The sequence below is a fragment of the Sorex fumeus genome, unplaced genomic scaffold (genome assembly GCF_029834395.1).
Source record: "Sorex fumeus unplaced genomic scaffold, SorFum_2.1 ptg000013l, whole genome shotgun sequence".
NCBI classification, from domain to species: Eukaryota; Metazoa; Chordata; class Mammalia; order Eulipotyphla; family Soricidae; genus Sorex; species Sorex fumeus.
Window position 1 is genome coordinate 3,729,456 of NW_026606070.1, and position 20,778 is coordinate 3,750,233.

The 20,778-nt window shown below is 41.9% G+C and overlaps 1 protein-coding gene across 2 annotated transcripts in view; it reads right to left on the bottom strand.

Moving 5' to 3' along the window:
- ARHGAP24 (Rho GTPase activating protein 24) overlaps positions 1-20,778 on the bottom strand; it is a 750,703-nt gene that overhangs the window by 485,553 nt on the left and 244,372 nt on the right. The window contains exon 1 of one of the 2 annotated variants that reach the window (XM_056111391.1): positions 19,695-19,793. The exons of the other annotated variant lie outside the window; for it this stretch is intronic. The gene's annotated coding sequence lies outside the window, so the exon portion shown is untranslated. Of the gene's footprint in view, positions 1-19,694; positions 19,794-20,778 lie in introns of those variants that run through there. 2 annotated transcript variants of the gene reach the window in all.

Genomic DNA, 20,778 nt, shown 5'->3' on the forward strand with positions numbered 1-20,778 from the left:
TTATCTGATATGTATTCAGTTTCAGAGACTTGGGGAAAAAAATAAAGAAAGCACGTAAATTTACACCGTCTCAAACTCTCTACCACAAGGTGCTCATTAAGTACAGAAAGAAGTATAGCGACTTGGTAGAGAAACTAGGCTGTCTTTAATTGAAGAATCAAAAACATCATTAGCAATCAGGAACCTTATTTTTCAAAAACTATTTTGTAGAGATTCCATAGTAAACACCGAGAAGTGGCTAGGTGCTACCCAGTCTACACCGGCCAGCGCTGGGGGCAAGGCTAGAGGAGACAGACAAACCATTGGATTGAACCCCAAGCCCTGAATGAAAGACATGGGTGGGTTCTACCACCCAAATCCATCCTCTGTCCATAAATGTCACTTTAAAAAAATGCAATAGCACAGAGGGTACAGCGCTTGCCTTGCACACGGCCAACTCGGGTTCAATTCCCAGCATCCCATATGGTCCCCCGAGCACCACCAAGAGTGATTCCTGAGTGCAAAGCCAGGAGTAACCCCTGACCATCGCCGGTGTGACCCAAAAAGCAAAAAAAAAAAAAAAAGATTCCCAATAAAGTAAACAAGACTATAGTAAACACTACAGCACTTTTATCAAAAGGTGTATACCATGAATTTGAGTAAGAGAGAGCATCTAAAGACCCAAGTCGAAACATCCTTCAAATCAACTAGTTACCAATCTCCAAAACTATACAGATCACAAAAGCAAATAAAAACCTGAAGAACTGGACCAGATGGGAGGAAACTAATGGAAATAACCACTGACTATAATTTCACTTTGCCATAGTCCAAAAACAAGGACATGAGTAAGACAACTGGTAAAACTTGAATGACACCTATAGATTAATAGCACTATGGTAGAGTTCTTTAAAGGTTAAATGAAAGTTGTCCATATCACTTTTTTGCAAATTTTATATGTCTGAATTTATTTCAAGAAGAGTCAAAAATTATAAATTTTGCAGTATCCTGTGATATTGAAAATTGACCTTTAATATTCATTCTCAGAGCTGAAAAGTAGTTCAGTGGTGGAGCATAAGCCTTGCATGTGTATATAAAGTCCTGTGTTCACTAAATGTGACACCAGATATATACATGCATACACCAAAAAAATTCTCAGTTATAATAACTAATATTTGCACTGTAAAATCCTTTCAACTATATTATATTATTAGATCATTGTTTCCTTTCTACTAAATATGTCGAGTATTACTACTTCTATCAAATAACAGAACTGCCTCTCAAATACAATGTTTTAATTCAAAAACCAATGTAATATTAACCCAATCAGATGCTTATCTAGTTTTATAATCCTACAAAACTGAGATGAGACTAGAAAGGAGGGGTTTATCACAAAAGCTATATAACAACTTTTTCAATAGTTCGAGGTGACTAACATAGAAGACCTAGTGCACAAATTCATCAGAAAGGAACAAAAATAATGATCAATGTAGTTGCCTCCTATTGATGTGCAACTAAAGAGGTTCAGATAAGCATCATCAACAGCAAGAATAAGAGCTAAAGAAAACAGAAAATAGAAACCACAAGGTTCTAGAGTAATAAAGAAATAAGGAGGAATAAAAAAATGAAAAGACTCAAAATGAAATTAAGATAAAAGAAAAAAATAAGTGATTAAAGAAATAAGACAGGACAGGAGCCAGAGCAATAGCAGAGCAGGTAGGGTTCTTGCCTTGCACATGACTGATCGAGGTTCAACCCCCAGCATCCTACATGATCCCCGAACCCGCCAGGAATGACCTCTGAACACAGAGCCAGGAATAAGCCCTGAGCTTCATCAGGTCAGACCCCAAAACTAAAGGAAAGAAACCAGGCAGAACTGAGGGCTACTGCAAGGGTGAAGGTACTTGCTTTGCATGCGGATGAGCCTGGTTTAAGTCCCAGAAACATACATGTCCCCACCCCAAGCACCACCAAGAGTGACCCTTGAGCACAGGATCAGGAGTCACCCTGAGCATAGAATCAGGAGTCACTCCTGAGCACAGAATCAGGAGTAATCCCTGAGCACCACAGCGTGTCCCTCCTCCCGGCAGCCAAAAGAAGCAAGACAAGGAGTCTCAAAGAGAAAAGGACAAATTACTCGGAATCCTAACAGACGTGAACAGGCTATTTGCTAAGTCCTAACTGTCACCTGCTCAAGACAGTTTCAGATTCGTAAGAATTCAGAACATGAGCAGCTGAAACTTCTAGGGGACCGTAAAGTTAATTCTTCTGAGATGACATTACAGACACCCAGAAGCATCTGAAGCTGTCATCACAGGACAAAGCCCGAGGACTCCTGGCTAATGATGTACTGAGCTCACTGCTTGCCTTGTACCAAGAAGCAAGTGTAAATTCATGGCAAGGTCTAGATGAAAAACACTGCTTCCCAGAACACACTTATTCCTTAATCCACTCCAAATCCCTTTTGGAACGCCTGCCCAATATCACTGATCTCTCCAGTCTGGATTCCAAACACCATTTGGGTGTGAATAGACCTCAGCAGTGCTGGTGATTTCAAGATAAAACTCAAGCCGAAATGGAGATAATTGATGTATTAATACATGGAAGAGTCAACAAATAGTAAGAGGTCATTATTATCAGCACAGACTAGATCCCGTTGCTTGTTTATGTAGTCCTAATTTTTGAATCTGATAATCAAACTCACATACCAAAACAAATCACAATCAAATGAAAGAAATATCATAAACTCCTCTGGAAAAATGTAACATATAGCCTAAGAATAAACAATTAAAACCTAATAACCATCACTTAAAAAAGTTATCAACTCAAAATTAGTCTAAGAAAGCATTTAAGTGATGAGGTGCAAGACATTTAATATGCCTAATTTAGTCAAAGCTTGAAGAAAGAAAACAGTGCAAGATAATAAGGTGTTTGATGAACCTGGAGAATCAAGTTATAAATATCATTTACATAGATTATAAAAAAGAGTTACTTTCTGATTCAGAAAGTTGAATATCAGAAAAGCGTCCACCTAAACAAATGTGTTAATAAAAGGGTGAACTGGAATCTAGAGAGAAATGTTTGCATTGGGCAAAAAATGTAAGTACTCTTAAAATCTAGTACTATGGGAAATCATTAATAAATTATAAAAATAATTTTAAAAATTTGTGATAGGCTACGTGAGTTCTTTTTTTTTTCAAAACTACACAGAAAACGTTTTCATTTATTCATTTACTTATTTTGGTTTGGCGGCCACAGCCAGCTGTGCTTGGGGGTAATTTCTGGTTCTGCACTCAGGGGTCTCTTCTGGCAGGCTCGGGGGACCAAATGGGGTGTTAGAGATTGAACCCAGGCCCACCGCAGGCACAGCAAGCGCCTTATCCGCTGTACCATTGCTCCACCCCAGGAGGCTTTTTCAAATATACTCTCAAATATGAGCTAGTGTCAACTAATTTCCTACAAATCAAAAGTGCTCCCCTCACTAACTCAGTTACTGGCTTCATTTAAATAGGAATCAGGGCTGCGAGATTAATACTGACCCAGAGCCTCTAAACAAACATTCTATATTCTCTGGCTGGGTTGTTTCACTTAGTACTTCTTAACCATCAAAATAAATGGTGCTTCCTTGTCTCTGATTAAAATCACTTAGAGCACTAATTCAGTCTCTCGGAAAGCAGGCAGGCAGACTGACTCAGCCTTTCTAAAGAAAATGCTCTGGAAATCAAACAACAAAATAACAGAAAGGTTCAAAGCAAAGGAACAACTGAGAGAACGACTCATACGTTGTTTCCAATCAAATCTCTTAATTAAGGCGGTAATTTAACGTGGTCCCTGGAAAATAACAAGCTACCATGACCTTCATCGCCTGCCCCCAGGTCTATAAACACAGACCAAATTATTCTGGTTACAATTTATGGGTCAACGCTGGGATCAGGAATCAATCTCCAATCTCTTAAGCGGTAACAGGATCTGTTCCTTGACAACCTTGACAAACAACAGCACCAGTTTTAACTGCACATATTTCAAACCTCTAGGAAATACAGCCCGCGCCGTTCAGTGCTACCTCTCTCATGCATCCCTCTATTCTATTTCCAATCCTCCCTCAAGGCTCATGGTAATACGACCTTTACATATCATTTACTCTTGCAGAATTATTTTTGCATTTTCTATTAACAATGCAGCTCATGAATGCTCTCATACGCTAACTGCCTGGCATTTCCACAAAATAGTTCAATGCAATTTTACTTTACCTAATGGCTCTTTCTCAGACATTAATAAAACCATTACTATATGAAACAGAAAATGACTTTAAAAAAAATGACACTAGTATTGTGAGACATTTGGTCAAAATGGTACCTACTAAACAAATGACACCTAACCCCTGTACATGACTTCTTTTCTGGTCTTGCTTGGAAAAAAATTCATATATATATATATATATATATATATATATATATATATATATTTAGGGCTGGAGTGATAGCACAGCGGGTAGGGCGTCTGCCTTGCACACAGCCAACATGGCCGACCCGAGTTCGATTCCTCCGCCCCTCTCGGAGAGCCCGGCAAGCTACCGAGAGTATTCGATATGCCAGACACAGTAACAACAAAGTCTCCAATGGAGACGTTACTGGGCCCGCTCAAGCAAATCGATGAACAAGGGAGGGCCTTTACCTTATATATATTTTAGAATCAGAGTCCCAGATGTGACACCACTGAGCCACTTATTCCCTCTGTCCAGATAAAGAAGTAACTCCACTTTGCTAAGATTTCATCCTACATCTGTAGGATGACCTGCAAGGTACAAGGACAGCGTGATCTGATCTCCATGGTGCAGTGCCCAAAATCTCACCTTGCTCTCGAAGAGCCCCTTTCTCAGCCGAGCCATGAGCTGCACAGAGAGTTCTACTTCTTCTTCCCTATGTCAGAGTGCAGTCCGTCAGGGTCTCCAAGTCCTGGTCTCAGATTCCTGTCTGGGAAACTAAGGATACTCCATGGAATGCTCCACAAATTCAACAGCAGAGGATGGGACGGCAAACAGAGACAAAATACAAGCACTGCACAGAAAGGATTCCCAGGATCTTGACTTTACACAGCAGACACCAGGAGCCCAGTCCACTGTCTTCCTCCACATTCTCTCACTCATCAGTAATTATTTGACTTGTCAAAGCAGTGCTTAAAGAGATTTATCAGGGGAGGTTTGGTCCTCATTTTGTTTCCTACATGAAATTTCTTAACTCTTGGATCCCAGCAACTTGCTCCATAAAGTAATACTGTACAGTCATGGCATCTGAAGATTTAACTGGATGGAAATCTCTAGTGTAATAAGAATATTAATATTAAAAGCTTCAACAAAGCTATTATTAAAAAGAATTTGTGTCATCAAAACCAGAAAGTATTACAAATTGCAACTTGATTTTGATATGGCACATTTTTCCTTGACTTTTGTCAGGTTATCCAGGTTTGGTAAAAAAAAAAAAATGCTGTTTAATGGGCCAGAGCAAGAGTACAGCAGATAGGGCATTTGTTTTGTATGCGATTGACCTGGGCTCATTCTCCAGCATCTCAAATTACTCCCGGGCACTATCAAGAACAATTCCTGAGCACAGAGTCAGGAGCAATCCCCAAGAATTGATCTTCTTTGGCCATAATTCCTTGTCTAAAAGGTAGAACAGAAAATAAGAGCAAGAGAAACAGTACCAGGTGGTTCATTCCCTGGCACTGCTGTGGTGCCCTGAGCCCAACCCGGAGTGATCCCTGAGCACAACTGGGGTAACACCCAAAAAAGAAAATAAGACAAAAAATAAGTGATTATTTTTCCTATTTTGCCAGATGACACTTAGCTAGTACCTGCTAGATGCGGAGTAGTGGAACTCATTCATTCAGTGCTCAGGAGGTCTGAGGCTGGCATTTGTCCTTAATTGTGTCAAGATTCTTGAGGCAGAAAATGCCTTTGAGGAACAGGGTAGTGGGTTTGCCAAAGCAGCCACGGAAACCCAAAGACTCATCTGCCTTGTCCTGACCATATTCCAGAGATAATCCCCGAAACCATATACTCTTTTCTCACATTCAAAGACTGAGGTAAAATGGTTAAAGTCATTTCCAACTTCCTTTTATTGAAAAGCCTATTAATTTCACTTTCAAAGAAATGAAGCATGCAATTGTTGATTTGTTTAGGAGGGTATCAAGGAGGCCTAGAGAGGAAAGATTATGAATGAGGAAAGATTACCCCCAACTTTTTTTTACAACCATTTGTTAAGTCATTCTTTATTTAGAAAGTTGGTATATGGAATATTTCTTTTATTTCAGTCCCTCCTCCCACCCTTTGTCTTCAGGAAACCCAGTTCTAGAATTAATTTCTTCAGGTGTGGCACCATAGCACACCTCCAGTTTGAAAGAATTCTTCAGGGGCTGGAGTGATAACACAGCAGGTGGGGCATTTGCCTTGCACATGGCCGACCTAGGTTCGATTCCCAGCATCCCATATGGTCCCCTGAGCACCGCCAGGAATAATTCTTGAGTTCATGAGCCAGAAGTAAACCCTGTGCAATGCAGGATGTGAGAAAGAAAGAAAGAAAGAAAGAAAGAAAGAAAGAAAGAAAGAAAGAAAGGAAGAAAGAAAGAAAGAAAGAAAAGAGGGAGGGAAGGAGGGAGGGAGAGAGGGAGGGAGGGAGGGAGGGAGGGAGGAAGGAAGGAAGGAAGGAAGGAAGGAAGGAAGGAAGGAAGGAAGGAAGGAAGGAAAAGAAAGCATTCTCCAGGTTCCAGGAGCCTGGAACAAGTGTTACTCACAGAACGAGCTGTATCCTACATCTGACCCAGAATATAAAGAAAGACAGAGGAAGGATAGAGAGAACTGCCCAGAAAGTGGCATTTCTTGCCATGGGACATCAAATTTATGCACTGAAAACCTTACTTGGGGGCATATATTCAAACACAAGAAATACCAAGTTGCAATGAATGTAAACTTCTTGAAAACCTTTCATTAAAAATATAACTGTCATCAGGGAAAGGGTAATTTCATACTCAACAGAAACTATTCCTCCAAAGAAACTCTTCCTGGGGCCGGGGCAGGTAGGGTGTTAGACTTGCACGTGGTTGACCCAGGTTCGATCCCCGGCCTCCCATATGGTCCCCTGAGCAGGACCAAGAGTAATTGCTGGTGCAGAGCTAGGAGTAACCCCTGAGCATTGCAGGTGTGGCCCAAACACAACAGAAAAAGAACAAAGAAGAAACTATTCCTCTATGTGTTCATTATATTTTCCCACCGAACCAACAGAGCAGAGACGTGTCCTGCTCTTCTCGCTGTGCAGGGGGCTGGAGACTGTTTTCTTTCATGCACCATAAACTCTCCAGTTGTCATCTAAGAATAGACAGGATTTGCATTTGTCTTACTGAAGTGGCAAAAAGAAAATGACACTTCGTTTCCAATTTCTCAGATGATACTATAAAATATGGAATTAAAATCAATCTTTAAAATTCATTAGTCAGTTTCTCAAGGGCAATGTTCTTGGCATTGGAAAAGGAAAAACTCTTTGTGGTAAAAAGGAACTGTCACACACATTGCAAGATTATAGCATTCCCGACTCCTGGGCACAAAGTATTATTAGCTTCAGCCAAATATCGTGGTGACCAAAAAGCACTCACACACTTCAAAATGCCCACTAGTGAGGATATCACCCAGGCCAAACCCAGAGCTGATAAGTAGGAGACTATTGGAACATGAAATATGTAAAGGAAAGATCAAATTTAACCTTATCATGTAACCTATATGATTTCTAGATCTTCACTCCTCTATAGAGTTGAATTTTTTTAGAGCCCATCAACGTAGACACACAGCGACACTTCTATCAAATTGTTCCAAAAGAGTAATGTAATAAGAGAGACTTCTTCAAAGCTGAATCCATCTTTGAAATTATTTGCACCAACTCTTTATTTCAGAGGTCAGGAGACCAAAGTGTAGAAAAATGAACTGATTTTCCAGAGTTCACAGATGTTCTTTCATATAGAATTAGTAGCAGAACCCAGCCAGCTTCTCCCTTTTTCCACTTTTACTCTTCTCCAATGTAGGAGGCAAGAAAAGAAGGATATTTTGAAACACCTTCCATGCCATGATTATGTAGGAAATCTTACCTAGTCTGAGTCAGAAGGTGTACTTTCTTACCCCTGAAACTAATTTTTCCTAACCCTTTTATCCTGAAAAATACTTACCAGTAAAAAAAAAAAAACAGTAAAACAGTGTTTTAGTAGTTAATCTGTTACAATAAAACTAATCTGTGTCCATTGAAAAGTTGCTTTTTAAAAACCCAAAGTAATATTCTTCTGTTAAAAAAAAAAAAGCACTTGTAGCACTGTCCTTCCGTTGTTCATCAATTTGCTCAAGCGGGCACCAGTAAGTCTCCATTGTGAGACTTGTTGTTACTGTTTTTGGCATATTGATTATGCCACAGGGAGCTTGCCAGGCTCTGCCATGTGGGTGGGACACTCACAGTAGCTTGCCAGGCTCTCCAAGAGGGATGGAGGAATCGAACCTGGGTCATCCACGTGCAAGGGAAATGCACTACCCACTATGCTATTGCTCCAGCCGCCACCCCCCCAGCAAAAAAAAAAAAAAAGTCCTCTTTTCTAGTGAATTTCAATACTCTGACTTCAAACAGAATACTCTTATGTCTTAATTCAATACACCTTCAAACGCAAGGCCAAATACAACAGTAAAGTACACTACACACAATTATGAACCAAGACTGGCCAGTGCAATTAGTTCTCCCTTTAAAGTCATGACATGATAGCAATACATATCTTAAACATGATCATTTTCTCTTTAACGGGAAATAAAATATTTATTCTAAAATTCACATCAGTCGTATCTTTACCAAAACTTTTAGGACTCTATCAACAATATTAGCATCATATTAATTAGGTAGCCGATCTCATCGGAATAAGCTTTTCAAAATAAATATATCAACTGAGAAAATATTAAATACAGTTTTAACGAGTTCTTCATAACTTAATAATTTTACAGCTGTTCAAACATCTGCACCCTTATTCACATCTTCTGAATTGAACACAGATAAACAAGGCTCAGTGAAATGTTAAGCTTTCATCTTGAAGTTCTAGAGGAAAGTGCAGGTCCTAACCATCAGTTAGAATATGCAGTCTTCCTGTCGTCAACCAGGTGACTTCTGGGTTACACAGCCACCTGTGCTTTGCCTAGGCAGTGCAGAAACAATAAAGGAAACAGTCACACAGAACAAGTCACAAAACACAGAGCAGCATATGGGAAGAACTAAAAGCATTAGCACAGCGGTAGGGCGTTTGTCCTGCACGCAGCCAACCTGGCCGACCAGAGTTCGATTCCTCCGCCCTCTCAGAGAGCCCGGCAAGCTACCGAGAGTATCTCGCCCGCACGGCAGAGCCTGGCAAGCTCCCCGTGATGTATTCGATATGCCAGACACAGTAACAACAAAGTCTCCAATGGAGACGTTACTGGGCCCGCTCGAGCAAATCGACGATCAACGGGAGGGCCTTTTATAAAAAAAGCATTAGTCAATGCAAAACATACACTTTTAACCATTCTTTAGCACTACAGATAGATACCTAATTTTTTATGATTTCCAAATGTCACTTATGAATCAGCAATTTGTCCTTAACCAACTAGTGATCTTGATCAAACACAAAAGCCTGATCCCAACTGTGATGCAGTGGTTTGTGTTTCTAATATGTTCCCAGGCAAAACTAAGGCAGCAACAGATCTAGGACCACATTCTGGAAACTACTTCCTTAAGTGGATTTCTTGGAATATTTTTGGTGGTTGCCTGAGTACACACACTAAGACAGAGAAATTAACACTAGACAATTTTCACTTTAACTACATATAGCACTGTCCTCCCCTTGCTCGTCGATTTGCTCCAGCAGGCCCAGTAACAGCTCCATTATGAGACTTGTTGTTACTGTGTTTGGCATATCGAATATGTCACGAGGAGCTTACCAGGCTCTGCCATGCGGGCGAGATACTCTCGGTAGCTTGTCGGGCTTTCCGAGAGGGGCGGAGGAATCGAACTCAGGTCGGCCGAGTTGGCCTCATGCAAGGCAAACACCCCACCGCTGTGCTATCTCTCCAGCCCTACATATAAAAAAAAAAATGCTTGATCTTTCTTTTTTCTATTCCATTTCATCTCATCTACTCCTTTTCATTTCTAAAGAAACATCGGTCCTGACTTACAAGTCTGAACATATCTGACCATTGCGAGCTCAAGATCCACAGTCTGAAAAATGCTGCTCAGGTCTCTCGAGTTCATTTAAAAAGCATTAATAACCCTTGACGAGTATTGTTCCTAACCAGCTGCTAGAAAGCCTTCCATGCTCTTCAGAGGCACAGCCAAGTTCAAAAATGAAAATGCCATAAACAGCTACATGTGTCCCTGGTGTGACCCAGCACCAGCATCTCTGACCAGCAACAACCACAGTGTCAGGCCTGAGAATCAAACACCAGGCTGGCATTGCAGGCTCTGGAGAGGCTCCCCCCAAACCACAAAGCCACTAGGGCCCTGTGAAGTGCGTCTCTTTAAATTCCCAGATGCACAGAAAGGAAATCTATCGGCTCATGGAGGCTAATGCAAGAACGCTTTTGTACTTCAGGTCAGTACTCCAGCATCACGCTGGAAATTTGGTGGAATTCCAGAGCATTGGGAAAAAGAATAATAGAGTTGACTTATGGTGGCGTCATGTGTGTGCATTTTAAAAGAAATAACCCATGACAAGCACTTGGCAGAACTAGTACATCAGTACATTGCAATGTTTCGATAATTATTATCCACCGTTAGAGACTGAACTCTTGTCATAAACGATCTATCTTCCCTTGGCTTCTAGTTCTCAATACTTTTCTCCAATTTACCATTTCTCCCGTGTCTCTGGCTTCTGACGTGTTGGTCTTCATCACGGTGCTTCTGCCTTTCCCCCACCCATCTGCTCCAACTGCTCCAATTGTTGTAAAGAAATTCTCAGAGCTTCACCCAGACAACTGCTGACGCCTCTACCCATCTCTAGGACCAACGATCAAAACTCTTCTTAGAACCTGCCCATTAACTTTTTAGACACAGAAAAGTTACTCCAAGAAAAAATGGTGAGGGGCTAGAGCAACAGCACAGCGGGTAGGGCGTTTGCCTTGCACACAGCCAACCCGGGTTCGATTCCCAGCATCCCATATGGCCCCCTGAGCACCGCCAGGGGTAATTCCTGAGTGCAGTGAGGAGTAACTCCTGTGCATTGCCAGGTGTGACCCAAAAAGAAAAAAAAAAAAAGAAGAAGAAGACGAAATGGTGAATGGCTGCCAAAACATTAAGTTCCGGGTCATCAAATCACATAAGGACTTCTTTATGCCTTTCTATACAATCATCATTACACCCAGCCATAGCACAGTCACACCCAAATAGGCCGTAATCGGCTACCTGAACTCTGAATTATTACTCAGGGAAATAAGTCCTAGGTTTGTACAGCTGGGTGTTCCAAGATAACAGCAGGATATTTTGACTACCTTAGCTTATTTCCCATCCAAAAGAAAGTTATTCCCACACAATGAAACAATGGATGACATCACAAGGAAGCTAGAGACCATCCTCTCTTGTGTCTTGTAAAGCAGAAGGGGTGACATCACATCAATACTTTCTGAAAGAAATGCATCTTACTTTTGAAAGACAGGCTTGGAAATCATTTTTCTTACTGCCCATTCCAGGACCATGGCCCTAGTTTGGTCTGCTATCACTAACCAAACATTTCTCAGTAAACTCTTATATCTCACTAAACCGGATATGCTCAAAAACATAGGGAAAGTAGATCCAAATTCGATATAGTTTATTTCTAAAATTAGTCGTTATTCTAACTAATTAGGTCATGGTTGTGAAAATTCAGACTGCTCAGTACTTAGTAGGTACTTAGTTAGAGTGATTAGTATCATGAGAGTTTATAAGGCTCCAAAGAAAATTTCAAAACAAAATGAGAGTTATTTCCATAGAAGGAGAAAATTTCAAGAACTATTTTGTTGTCCAAATATTCAATTTGATGATCAGAAAACAGTTGTAATTATAGTTCCACAAGCTTAATTTTTTATAGATTTTTATTTGAAAGAAAAGAAGTTTATCTCTTATTTTTCTCAGAGATAACCTAGAACCAAAGATCAAAACTCTTCATAGAATCTGCCTGTCTAACTTTGTAGACACAAAAAAATTATTCCAAGAAGAAATAGTGAATGGCTACCAAAACATAAAGTCCCCACATATCAAATCAAGGCATTATTCTATATACTTCTGATACATACTTGAAAAGAACTCAGGTCTGAACTATTTTCAAAATTACTCAAACATGATTTCCCTTCAACATTTCCAAGAAATGCAACATTTGGGGAGAAAAAATGTACTCATGGAGGAATAAAAATAATATTTAGAATGTTTCAATAAGTTGGAAAAATTCATTCTAAACTATAAAACTGAAGCAAAAAATATATAATATATAATGCCTAAAAATAAAAAATAAAATTAAAATAATGGCAATCAACAGATTAAAAAGTGTATTTGAGTTAATATAGCTAAAAGAAATTAATAATAAGGTACAATAAGGCTGAATGGATGCAAACTTTGTCATAGGCAAATAAATTGGCCAGATACATATGAGCACTAAATGTCGTTCTATGTTTCATGGGTGACAAGCCAAAATGAGAAGCACAGTGATACCTTAGGCGCTTTTCTTCCATCAAAATAAATAACACTATGGCCGACCCGAGTTCGATTCCTCCACCCCTCTCAGAGAACCCGGCAAGCTACCGAGAGTATCTCGCCCGCACGGCAGAGCCTGGCAAGCTCCCCGTGACATATTCGATATGCCAAACACAGTAACAACAAAGTCTCCAATGGAGACGTTACTGGGCCCGCTCGGGCAAATTGATGAACAACAGGAAGACAGTGACAGTGACAGTGAATTTGAAGAGAAAGGTATTTTGAAGTGATAAATGCAAAGATAACTTTATTTTGTGGATTCTTAGGCATACGATATATAATAACAAAATCAGAAGTACCATAATCTGTTCCAAGCAGCCTACTAGTTTTAATTTATCTCATATTGGTTCACTGTCACTGTCCTCCTGTTGTTCATCGATTTGCTCGAGCAGGCTTAGTAATGTCTCCATTGTGAGATTTGTTGTTACTGTGTTTGGCATATTGAACACGTCACGGGGAGCTTGCCAGGTTTTGCCGTGCGGGCGAGATACTCTCAGTAGCTTGCTGGGCTCTCCGAGAGGGGCAGAGGAATCGAACCCGGCTCGGCTGGGCTGGCTGCATGCAAGGCAAACACCCTACCGCTGTGCTATCGATCCAGCCCTCATATATTGGTTAAAACAAAAAAGTAATATATTAAAGCATGTTTAAGGAAGACAAGTTAATTAGAAGATTGATGTGATGAAATTAAGTAGATTCTGTTTTGATAATGACCCACAAATCCAGAGTAAGACTCATGAATTAGACGTAAATATCAACATTTAGTTCTTACAGTCTTTTCAACGATACTAAATAAGAAACACCTTGAATTTCAAGCCCCAAGTAATTTCAAATTCCTGAAACACAAGTCTTACACATTCCTGACTAAAATTTTCCATGGGAAAATCAGCATATATGTACATGTTAAAAGTACCATTTTCCTAAAAATGAAATGAGTCAAAATATATATGTTTGTTTGTTGAGTTGGAGGGTGACCCCTCTTCCGTATATAAAGCTCTGAAATAACTGTAGACATGCATTGCTGGAAGAAATTCTGCAACTGCTTAAATGCTCCAATAAGATGAAAAGCCCATCTACACAACAATTAATGACATGAAAGAAGGTATACTTCTGAATTTCTTCCTCTCCATCCATGCCCATATTCCCTTTTAATTGAACCCAATTTCCCTGTGGCTAGTGCACAAGATAATCATTAAATTGCCAAAATCAGTATTTCTATGTTTTTAATAATTTAAAATAATTGTTCATCCCACAAGCAGCAAAAAATACTTCAAATTTAGCAAAGCATTAGTCCTTGCTCTCAATTCCAGAAGTTTCCATTTATTTGATAGATTTAAAAAAAAAAACTGTGATTTTTATCTTTGCACTTAAGTGTATTCTGTGATTTTTTTCAGAGACAAAGATGATTTTGCATTAGTTTTTTGTTTTGTTCTTTCTTTAAAATTGCAAAAACCACAATGGTTCATCTAATGTAGGAATTAAATGAGCTGGTGCAGACTGGTCTGGAAGTGATTTAAGCTTTGTAGCAAAGATGCTTCCAGAAAATAGACATCTTCAGATAGACTTTTGAGGCAATAACTTTCTATATAAATTAGCCAAGCCATATTTTATCCAGGGGTTTGAATACTTTTTTTCAACAGACCCTAAAAGATGACAGATTTCAGGGACTGTGACAGGGACTGCTATTCAAGTGGTTCTCCCAAGACCAACACTATAATCATTCAGAAAGCCAGAGTAGGGCCGGAGTCATAGGACAGCAGATGGAGTGTCTGCCATGCGCAGACAACCTGGATTCATTTCTGTATCACCTATGGCCCCCTGAACCCAGCCAGGAGCAAGCCCTGAGCACAGAGCCAGGAGCAAACCTTGAGCACTGCCAGGTGTGTCTCCCCTCCCCCAAACAAAATAAAACAAAACAAAAACAAATTGGCTGTTGTTGTTGAAGATGGAAGGAACGTATTAAAATGGTAAAATAATTCTTGTTACATTAACACCAGGGCCCAGGGAGATGATTCAAATAGCAGAACACATGCCAAGCATGTGTATGAGCCTATGTTTAATAGCATGCCCCAGACATTATCAGCACATGAGCCCTGGTAACTCCCAAATACCAAATTTCAGGATGACACTTGTACACTGTGCATTGCGGGGAGTGACCCTGGGTCCCTGGCCTCTGATGGTGGCTATGTCCCTGTAGTAAAGTAATCTAAAAATATAATCACTATTTATTACATTATCATTTCTCAAACTATGTTCAAAACATCATAGAGGCAGACAGGATGAAACGGTTCCTTCTTTCTTTGTTACATTATAAGTGCTTCTAAAAGAGGTTTCACGGGACTGGAGCAATAGCCTAGTGGGTAGGGCATTTGCCTTGCATGTGGCCGACCCAGGTTCAATTCCCAGCATCCCATATGGTCCCCTGAGTACTGCGAGGAGTAATTCCTGAGTGCATGAGCCAGGAGTAACCCCTGTGCATCGCCGGGTGTGACCCAAAAAGCAAAAAATAAATAAATAAATATGTAAATAAATAAAAGAAGTTTCACTTAAAGTAAACTCACAAGAATCAAGGACTTATGGGCAGAGGGCATTCCAGGAAAACAAAAGCCCACGAACAGAAAACCAGAAGTGTGAACAGCGAGAGGTCCTAGTAGAGGAAGAAGAAGCTAAAAACGAAGGACTTTGAAGTCAGTATACCAAAGAATCTTGAGTTAATGTGGTAGGCCATTGGGATCCATTAAAGGTTTTAGAAAAACGTACCTACACAATTCCATCTACTTTTTCTAAAGATGAATGCTGGCAACACCACTGTAGAGAGCAGATGCAACTTAAAAGCACACATGTACACAATAACCTCTGAAAAGAAGCATTCTTTGACTCATCGCAATAATCCCTCCACTTCCAAATGTGCTTTTACTTAGCTGCTGAAATCATCATAATCTTGTAAAAGTGGAGCTCGTGTAGCAAAGACAGATGGCTCACCACTGAGGGGCTCAGTCCGGGCTCCAACATCACTTGAAGAACATTCACCTCAAGCTTCAGCTGACGATGTACAACTCATCCTTCCATACCTTTCCCTAACCACAACTAATCCCGTTGGTCAGGGTTTTCAAAGTAAGCAGTCATCATTTGGACTTCAGGGTTGTTTCTTTTTCCAGAATCAATGTCTCAAGCTTTTGTTACATCAAAACCAGGTGAATCCCTGGTGAGTGGCTAACGCTTGGTGCACCTTTTGCATCTGGCTTTCCCAAAACACTCAGCTGTATCCCGAATGGCAACTGGAGAAAAGGAAGGAATCAGCAGCATTCAGTAGAGTCAAGTCATGGGAAAAGAACCCTCACCAACATCCAAGTTGCCAGGAAGCACACAGAGTCACCACAGGTGACTCTGGCGTGTGTCTAAGAGCAAGGACCAAGTGCTGTGAGCTTTGCAGGAACATGCCGTTTACAGCCTAGAGAAACCAACCTGGATTCGAATCCTCAGAAAGAAAATACACTTCAGTGGGCCAGTAGGTCACTGCAAAGTTGCTCAGCGTAGGAAACACCAAGTAAACTCTGGCCAAGCAGCCAAGCCCAGGCTGCACATTCCAGGCCCTTCTGCCCCGCCCCCACTGCCCTTAACCCCCACCCTTCACCAGGAGTCTAATATCACACCATAAATAAAGCCATGACTGATGAGAACTCAGTCTATCCTAGGCAAAAGCCAAAAGAATTTCCCAGGGAACGCCAGCCCACTTTTCACTTGACACTTAAATCCACCTTCTGGTCCGTTTGTTTTGCTGTATTTCCTGCAGAACTTATTTTTCCCACTTATCATCATCAGGCTTGTCATTTCAAAACAGTTCATACATAGGCCAAACATGATTGCCACTCAATGCCTCTCTTGCAAACCACAGCACCCAAAAGGAGAGAGAGAGAACAAAAGGAAATGCCCTGCCACAGAGGCAGGGTGGGATTGGAGGGGGGAGGGATACTGGGACCCGTGGTGGTGGAAAATGGGCACTGGTGGAGGGATGGGTACTTGATCATTGTATAACTGAAACCCAAGCACAAAAATTTGTAAGTCTGTAACTGTACCTCACGGTGTTTCACTAAAAAAAAAAAAAAAAAAAAAAAAAAACAACAACAACAACAAAAAACCACAGCAAACATGGGAAAAAAAAAAACGGTTCATACTCATAGTATGGACTGTCCAGAAGAGCACTGCTGAGAAAGAAACCACTCCCCTTCCAAGTCCAACCCCCTGGGACTAATCAAACCAAATAATATAGGTGAAAGCCAAGGACAGGTTGCATTTCAACAGCCTTTCAGCTTGTAGAAATAACTACAGGTTCCTTTTCTCATGCTAATTGTGCATTCCTTCCACCTATTTCAAACTAAACTCCAAATCTGAATAATTTACAACACACTTCTTTTTAAAAAGACAGAGAAAATACTCCCTGTGAGTGGTCAGGGGAGGTTATTTAGTTTAAGGTTTTGTCAATATCTCTGTTCTCCGAAGGCTTAAGGTGAATTCTCTGACAATTCTCAGGAATAGCGCCAAAGAACAGAGTCCTTGTCAGGCCCCTGGAAAATCAGGTAATCAGGGAAGACAAAAAGGACAATTATATTACTGAGCTCTCTTTGAAGCTGAACTATGACCAAGAAGTATTAATCCATTTAAAGAGAGAGATCTTAAGTTTCATGTTGCTCTATACTTGTTCTCTGCTTTTTTTTTCCCCCTAATGTATTAATTCTGGGTTTTCTATGTCTTATGATTCCCAGTTTAATACCAACAGCCATTAATACCATTAATACCCTTAATTAATACCCTTAAGGACTAGTTTTGGAGTTCTAGTTATAATTAGAATCAGGGGACAGACTGTTTGCAGTAATCTGTCTGTCCATCTTCTTGGTAATTGAGTAAAACATTCACCTCTACTGTAAATATCCTTGGATTTCAATTAATTTGCTTGAGTAAGCACAGCAATACATATTGTTTTACTTATAGCTTAGCAAACCTGTTACAACTTTTATAGCTTAAATACCCAGTAAGATTTGCTTCTTAAGAAAGAGTAACTGTTTAGAAACAGATAAAACTATGATGTCTGGCTAGGTAAAAAAAAAAAAAAAAAGTAATAAGCCAGGTTTAGTCTGAGTGGTGATCTTTAAGATGGAAAAGGGGAAAAGAAGTAATATAAAAGAAATGATGGTGAAAACAGAAATTGCTCTGATATGATATTTTCATTAAAATTAATTATAGTGGACTAGTAAGGAGTCCCAGTTGCCCAATAGACTCCTCATTGGGCAACTTTAACATGTGTAAGTAATCCAAAGTCACATTATCTCCCCTTCTGTTTAGAGATTTAAAAAAGAAATGCAGTCTAAAGTATTTTTTAATAAAGAAGACCACATTACACATAAGTCTTCAAGGGACATATACCTTCTCAAATACTGGCTCCCCCCCCCCCCCAATGGGAATGTGGCTCCGTGGTTGAGCACTTTTTTTTGCTGTATGACATCCTGGGTTCGAATCCCTATACACCTGATCCTTGGAAACCCCCACCGAGAACCCCCAGCAGTCCTACCCCCTTGATGATCCTGGGGGAGCCCCTGAACACTTCAGGGGATGCACCCAGGCCCCTAGCCCTAAAGGAACTTCCCTTCAAATTCAAGACTTTCTCTTAAAATTCACCATACACTCAAATGCTTTATAAAAAAAAAGAGTTTATTTTAAAAGTACTATTATTATGCAATTAAAAAGTGCTTATTAAGCCAAATGCTGCGTGTCTGTTATTTAGAATATTCGCTTACTCTTAGACACTCACAGAAAGAAGCCAGGAGGAAGAGGGAGGGCAGATAGTAGGCAATGGAAGTGAACCACATCGAGTTTCTATTAATTCCTGCTATTTTTAAGCCCTGAAACACACTCCCAGCTTGAGCTGTTTATATCCTTTTAAAAATAAAAGAGCTCTGCTTACCATCACCCCCCCCCCACACACACACACACACACACTCACACAACTCGCATACCAGATGCACTCACACACCCACGCACATAAACATATACACTAACACAAATACACTCGCACATGAACTTACACGAGTGCACAAATTCACAGACCCTCACACAAACACACACACACACACACACAGGCACGCACTCATTCACACTCCCCCATGTTCGTTCACACACACATACTCACATAAGCACACACAAACACCCTCACAGGCATGCAGACACTCCGTCACACAGACACACTCGTGTGTATGTCCACTTGCTCTCACACCAACTCACATGCACTCACATGTGTACACACACTAACACACACTCACAGTAAAACAGCACAGCAGCACTCACACACTGGAACACACTCATGCACTCACACACACACACATGCATACTCACTCAGCAGCACAGCACACATGCACTGGCGCACACACACTCACCAACACATGCCTGCTCACGGACCAACACACTACACACACACTCACACATGCAAATCCACACATGCAAAGTAACACATGCAGACTGGCACACCACGGCACACTCAGACGCGCGCACACACACACAGGCGCGCACACCTGGCTGCACACTCCCCAACACACACACACACACAGGCGCGCACACGCTCGCCCACTCAGCCGCACACTCACCAACACATGCACACACACACGCACCGACACGGCACTCAGACGCACACACGCAAACTCGCACACGCATTTGCACACACACACACACACGGCCGCACACTCCCCAAAACACACGCGCGCGCGCACTTAGCCGCGTATTCCCCAAACACACACGCGCGCACACACACACGCAAACACACGCGCGCGCTCAAACTCGGCCGCACACTCACCAAAACACACGCACGCACAAACACACACACATATATACACACACGCGCGCGCGCGCACTCGGCCGCGCCCCCCGCAGCACCCGCGCCCCCGGCGCGCGCCGACCCCCGTCACCTACCGGCTGCGCGCGCGGCCGCCGCGGGTCCGGGTCCCGAGCCCGGGAGCCGAGTCGGGGTGCGGGGACCCTCGGGGCCGCCTGCTCCGGGGCTGCGCCCGCCCGCCCAGCCGCCCGCGCGCCCCGGGACTCCCCGAAGTTGGGCAGAGGCGGCGCCGACATGCAAATGCGCGGGAGGCCGCGCCCCGCCGCCTCGGGTTTCAGCGCGGCCCGCGGCCCCCGAGCCCCCCGCCCCAGCGCCCCGACGTCCCCCGCCACCGCTCGCCGCGCCCGGGCCCGGGAGTCCCACATGCCCGCGGCGACGCCCAGACCCCCCGGGCCCGGGCGCACGAGGGTGGGTGGGGGACCCCTTGTCTCCCGGGGGAACTCCGGATCTCCGGGCCAACCTCGCACAGCAGCGCGCCAGCCTGGCCCGCGATGTAAAATGCCATTTCTCCCAGCACAATTACTCAAGAAAAAGCTGCATTCCTAGAAATGCTGGTTCAGGAGGAAGCCCCGCGAGTCAGATCCTCGGGGGTAAGAACTCAAAGTCTAATTACTCCTTTATCGTGGTTGAAGGGCTCTCAGAACTACACAATATGAAACGGACAGAATAGAAGGTATTTTGGTGTCAAAGCCCCTTTCCTTACCATCACTGCACACACACACACAAACACACACACACACACACACACACACACGCTTGCATGCACACATACAAGGTCTGTTTCAAATCGAGATCTTGCAGGACCAGAATCGCAAATCATATTATCTCAGGACCTTAGAAAGATCTATACTTTGGGTGGGTAGAAGTCACCACCAGACTTCTTTATAACGTAAGAGTGTCCTCATTAGGGACCGCCATATGGAGAGAGCACATTCGACTGTGTGCCAAAAATATAATTCTATGTGGACACTGCTACGTTTCTTTTCCTTTATTCCCAGTCTCCCGTCTCTTGAAGTTTTTCTTCCAGTTGATCTGCTCCACCCATAAATAATGTTCCACTAGCAAGTTCTGCCTGGAGCCTTTTAATGAGTCAAATAAAATCGGTAGGGAGGGGGTCCTTTGTCATTTCCTTTTTAAATTACTAGCCGGAAGCAATGTAAC